We start from the raw sequence: 6,000 nt of genomic DNA on the forward strand, positions 1-6,000 counted from the left end.
CAGACGCAGACATCTCTGATACTGATGCCATTACCAACTAGCCTGGTCATACTGAATCCAACACCCTTCAAGAGTCAGACCCCAGTGATTATGACAGTGACCCTATCACCCTGCCCTCTGCCAAATAAACAAGTAAGCTGAATCTCCACTTCCCCAAGGACTCTCTGAAAACTGTCGAGGAACTCTTTAATTGGATGATGAAGTACTGCAGACAGCACGGTTTCAGCATTGAATTCCGACAAGGTAAGAACCGGAACTTTATCAAGTGTCAGACTTCTGAGGCCTATGAAACACTTAGTACTGTTGGCTTTGATGGGGTCGTCCTTCTGCCCCCCCCCCCCTGTAGACGCGGATGAATGTTGCCACATCCTAGTGAAACGTTTCCCCTTATACGCTGACCATCGAAGATGCGCGTGACTTTAACTCTAGTATACTGAGTATACGTCGCCATTACCGGGGGAGAATTCCACAACCCGCTGTCATTGTCAAGTGGAAGGGAAGGGAGTGCCCAACCACTGTGAATGCCCACCCACTCTTACCCCCACTGTATGCAGAAGCCTATCATCCTGAGCCTGCATTTTGTGTTGTCTGTTCTCATTGGGGTCACAACTTCACTGCCTGCTGTCGTCGTGATCGGCCGAGATGTCGCTTCTGTTCACGTAACCACAACTCCGCCGCCTGTGCCCAGAAAATCAAAGACCACCTTAATAGTGGTGGGGTGGGCTATGTAATTAATCCCAGATGTTGTAACTGTGGCGGCCGGCACAATGCTGACTCACGGCAATGCCCCAATCGCCCGTCTGTCCCAGGGGAAAAGCCTCCCCGAAGGCCAAGTCTACCACAACGCCCCCCCCCCAGTCTTCCGGGCCACACCCCCCTGTGTACCCTGTGTCTCCAGCAACGCCTTCTTCAACAACACCTGCCTCTGCCTGGCCTCATCTGGCTACAACACAGCAGTCCCGGCCGTCTCCTAACTCAACTACTACTGGGCCTCCTCCCGTCTCTACTCTGAGGCTGTCAGGCCTTGTGCTCCCACCGGTGCCCCCCCACAACCCCCCGCCAGTGACATGACACAGATCATATCCCTCTTCCAAGAATTTACCAACCGTATTGAACAACTCTTCGCTACACTCTGTACCACCATCTCCCACCTACTCCTGCCCTCTGTTGCCACCCAGTCACTCCTCTCTGCTGGTTTGACACAAGCTGTTGGTCCCCCTGTGAGCCCCCCCTGCTCACGGCCTACTCCACCGCCGGCGGCCTTCACTACTGGTGTAGCGCCTACCGGGCCTGCCCTGGTGTGTCCTGCTGCCCCCGAGCGAAGTCCTGCCCCATCCTCACAACACTTGGTGCCTCAACCTGTCCACCACCCACCGCAAGCCGCGCCCGCTCCCGTGTCTGAGCTGTCTCCACCAGGGCTACCTGGACCTGAGGACACCACCCCCGGCTACCTGTACCCCACCGACATGTCGACGAACACACCATCACAATAACACTAAAAGGTGTGTCCCTCAATGTTGTCAATGCCTATGTGCCTCCCCCCACCCCTACTGTACCTGCCCCACCACACCATATCACCTCCACCCCCACTGTACTTCGCCACGCCTAGTACATTGGCAACCCTGAGCCTGGCCGCACTGTTTGTAAACTTTGTGGTCAACAGACTCTCACACCCTCTTTCACCACATCCTCATTTGCCCTATGACCTCCCCCTACAGGGGTGGCACCTCTTCCCTCCCTGACCAGATATCCCTCCTCCTAGTGACAGGCCTGGCACTTGACATTATTAGGGACCTGCCACACTTTGCCATAAACAGATAAATTGTACCGGGAATTTTCCCCCCACACACTCATCATTGTCACTTTATGTAACTTACTAACAGTAGATAGATTTTCTACTTTTCGGGAAAGTAGATAACCAATTTTCCCGGAAAGTAGATATTTCCCATTTTTTATGATACAAAATTTCCCGTTTTCTATGATAATCTACTTCGCAAAATTAGGTAATATTTCCCCCAAAATTCGAAAATCAACTTCCCCGAAAAGTCGATAATCTACTTTCCCGAAAAGTAGAAAATCTATCTACTTTTCGGGAAAGTAGATAACCAACTTTCCCGGAAAGTAGATATTTCCCATTTTTTATGATACAAATTTCCCGTTTTCTATGATAATCTACTTCGCAAAATTAGGTAATATTTCCCCCAAAATTCGAAAATCTACTTCCCCGAAAAGTCGATAATCTACTTTCCCGAAAAGTAGAAAACAACTAGTTAGGCGGAGGTAGAGTCTCAGTCCTTTTCTTCCACCATCATCAAACTTTGTTGCTGTTTCTTCACTTTGTCTTCTTTGCATCTTGAGGTAAAATGACATAAAAATACTACTCATCTGTGTCGACTACAACACAACTGGGGCAAGGTGTTCCAGTTTGGCCACCATACCCTCCTCGTTTGTTATGATGAGGTCAAGTGGCTTGGGTGTTTGCTCCCCTCTGTAATGTGTCGGGTCTCTCACATGTTGGAACAGAAAATTATCTCTCAGAGTTTCTACAAAAAGAGTAGCAGGGTTATTCAAGTCATTCAGGGTGGACTCGTTTCTCCAGTCGATGTCGCCATAGTTAAAGTCCCCCATGATAAGGAGGTGGCTAGGGTTGAGCATCGCCGCATTGTTTATTAAGGTTCTTAAGTTCCTTTGATTTAGTGGGCCACAGTTTGGGGATCTGTAGATACACCCGACGATAAGTAAGTCCCCTCCCTTTAATTTAATTTTACACCACTTGGACTCTTCAAAAACATCCTCTCCCTGTACCCTCGCCTGGCTGGCTCTAAGGTCTTGCCTAGCGTAGATAACCACACCCCTCCTGCAAGTTTCTTGAGAAAGCTTCGTAAATGAGTCATATTCAGCAATACTGAACTCACATTCTTCTGGATCGATTCTCCTGTTCTTGTACAACAGTTCTACAACACCTACAATATCTGGTTGGTGTACTCTTAGTAGTGTTTCAAACTCCTCTCTCTTATCAAGGAACGTGTCAGTATTAGTGTACATGACATTCAAGCCAGAATTTGTTCTCGGTAACTTCTCTGCTCTTAGTAATAAACCCGCTCCCCTCCCCACCCCATTCTCAGAAGCTGCATAATTTGCTAAGTACACTGTATTTTGCAGGGTGTGGTTAGAAATTGCCATTGTTTACACGGCGTTCGCCTCCTCCTGTCCGGTAGGCTGAGTTGGTGCCGCCTCCCGGGTGGGGGGTTGAGTGGGTGGAGGGTGCACTGCTGCCCCCTGGCCCTGTGTCGGCACACTTGTTTCCACTACCCTCCCCCTGAGTATAACCCATGCACACCTGTCCCCGTTCCTCCTCGACTCCTCCCTCTTCTGCTTCAAGTCCTGCAGGAGCCTCTGCATTACCGTGCGATCTGGGTGAATGAATACATCCCGAAATGCCTCACTCCTTGCTAAGTTTTTTGCCTGCCGAATAACCTGCCATTTCTCCTCCTCACTCACTAGTGTGATCCTGAGGGGGTGAGGCGTAGCCCCCTGCTTTTGTCCCAGCCTCCTCACACCCTGAGGGGTTGATGGAATCTTCAGAACCTCTGTACAAATATTTTGAAACAGCACCTTATCGTGTGTTTCCTTACTCGCAGTTCCCTCCGCCTGGCTCTCTGGGACTCCAAAAACTATTACATTGTTCCTGCGCTGGAGACGTTCCTGGTGTTCCTCCTCTCCCCTAACAGTAGGTCGTTAATTTTCATTCCTTCGACACACTTCTTCAAAGTCCCAAGCTGTTGTAGAACCTGTTCTGATCCTGCATTACTCTCCGCCCCCTCCCGTGGCCCTGCTAATACGTCAGCATAACTCCTCTTAGCAATCACCTCCATTCTATCGGCTACTTCCTCAGTCTTAGCAAGAATCTCTTTCCCAACTTGCTCCAGTTTGGCAACCAGCAAGACTCTAGCTTCATCTATTTTCGTCCCCAGAGAACTCGTTCCCTTGTGGCTTGCAATCGCTTCATTCACCTTGACTATGCAGCCAGGGCAATACCAGCAACAGCCATCATGCTTTACGGCAGTTAGTATTTTCCTAAACGTTGCATTAGTCAGGCCTGTGTCGTCCATATGCGGCGTCTCCCTGCAGTAATCACATATCAAACTCATGGTTGTTGTTGTGGGGTTGGGGGGATGCAGACTGTGTATAGATCTACACCTATTTAAAAAAAGTAAAGAAAGAAAAAGAACAGTACTTAGCTCCTCTCTGTTGCCTATAGAGTTGTCTTCTGCAAATGCATACACTGTATCTCCCTGTGAATGGTGTATTGTAGGCACAGTTTCAGTTCCTTGAGAAAGCACACAAACAAAATAAAATTTAAAGTCTCTGTGGTCCCTATAACACGACTTGGTTTCAGCTGGCACGGTGCCTTTCCAGTTTGCTTGCTAACTAGCGCTCACTTTAAGTTATTTACAACTTCCGTGGTCACTGATGAACTATCACTGTGTACACTGTATCTCCCTGTGAGTGGTGTATTATAAACACAGTTTCAGTCCTTGAGAAAGCACACAAACAAAATAAAATTTAAAGTCTCTGTGGCACCTATGATACGAATTGGCTGGCAGTGGTCCTTACCAGCTTGATTGCCAATATGTATTAAATTTAAGTTATTTACAGTCTCTTCTGCGGTCACTGATGACACTATGAACTGGTTTACCTAAAATCACAATACTACACTCCCTGGTTGGCCTTTATCACAGCTGTGACCACAACTCCTTAAAAAAAAAAATAAATAAAAGCTTTGTCATGTGGTTATAGGCCTCGTGACCTTGGCTGTACCTCCAACTCGGTGGAAATTGAGTTTTCAAAAATACAATCGCGTCTAGCATTAAAAGTCCTACATCGATTTACACTTTCACATCACTAAGACGATCTTGACAATCTTATGTAATCACTGTCCAATTTCTGCCGCTCTACATCGAAGGCCCGAATGCCGAACACGCTTTGTTACAGAGACGCAACACGACCCGACCCGCCCGCCCGCTCTCTCTCCTAGACTCAGTGTGCTAAATGACCGCTCTACTTCGCAAGTGGAGGCTGAAAGTGTCAGAGAGATCAGTAGGTCTTCTCGAATAGCCCACTACAGGTACTTCAGAAGATCCATCAAGGACCAAGTTACACCAGAATCAAATGCAGTTTTCCTCTATGAATGTTGACGGTGTCCACATTTCAACCCAGGTCTGTAACTTCCCAGCAAAATTATCGATGTTATGGATATCTTTTTACCGAGCCACTTTTTTCTTATACAGTATTCTGCAACCACTGGATCTTTTCTCACATTTCCACCATAACTTGGTTTGAATACCATAAATTGGTTACCATATCGCCGAGTGTGTAACTTACAAGGAGCTTTGAGTATCTGAATTGCAGAAATGCATACTTCACGAACATAATTTTCAATATACAGCTGCTCCCCGACTTACGACAGGGGCCCATATCCAGGTCGTAAGTCGAAATGGTCGGAAGGCAAAAATGCTTAAATAATACATAGAAAATCTAAAATGGGTGTCTTTCTTCTCAGCACCACAAAACTCTCACTTTTAAGCTTGCCAGCCAATTTAAAGTGAATTACAAACAAAAATTTTGTCAGTACACAGCGCAATCACTGACGTTGGGACTCCAAAATACGTAATTTGAAAAAATTTTGGTACGACTGAGGGGGTCGTATGACAGGGTGGTCGTAAATCAAGTAGGTCGTAAGTCGGGGAGTAGCTGTACTGTATTTTTCTACTAATAGGGTGCTCGTTCCTCCTAATACCCTCATTATCACTCCATGACTTTCCAATGACTGTACTATACTGAAACCTGAGTCTTTCAAAACTTTTTCAAAGTTCTTGCTAACAAAATAGAATGAATATTTTACGATCTGCCAAATTCAATTCTGACAACAGAGGGTGAACAAATGTTCTGTAGCTGAAAATGTTTTAGAGGTGAATGAAACAGCATACTGTAAATAAA

This window comes from Homarus americanus, unplaced genomic scaffold (genome assembly GCF_018991925.1).
Source record: "Homarus americanus isolate GMGI-L3 unplaced genomic scaffold, GMGI_Hamer_2.0 scaffold16430, whole genome shotgun sequence".
Lineage (NCBI taxonomy): Eukaryota > Metazoa > Arthropoda > Malacostraca > Decapoda > Nephropidae > Homarus > Homarus americanus.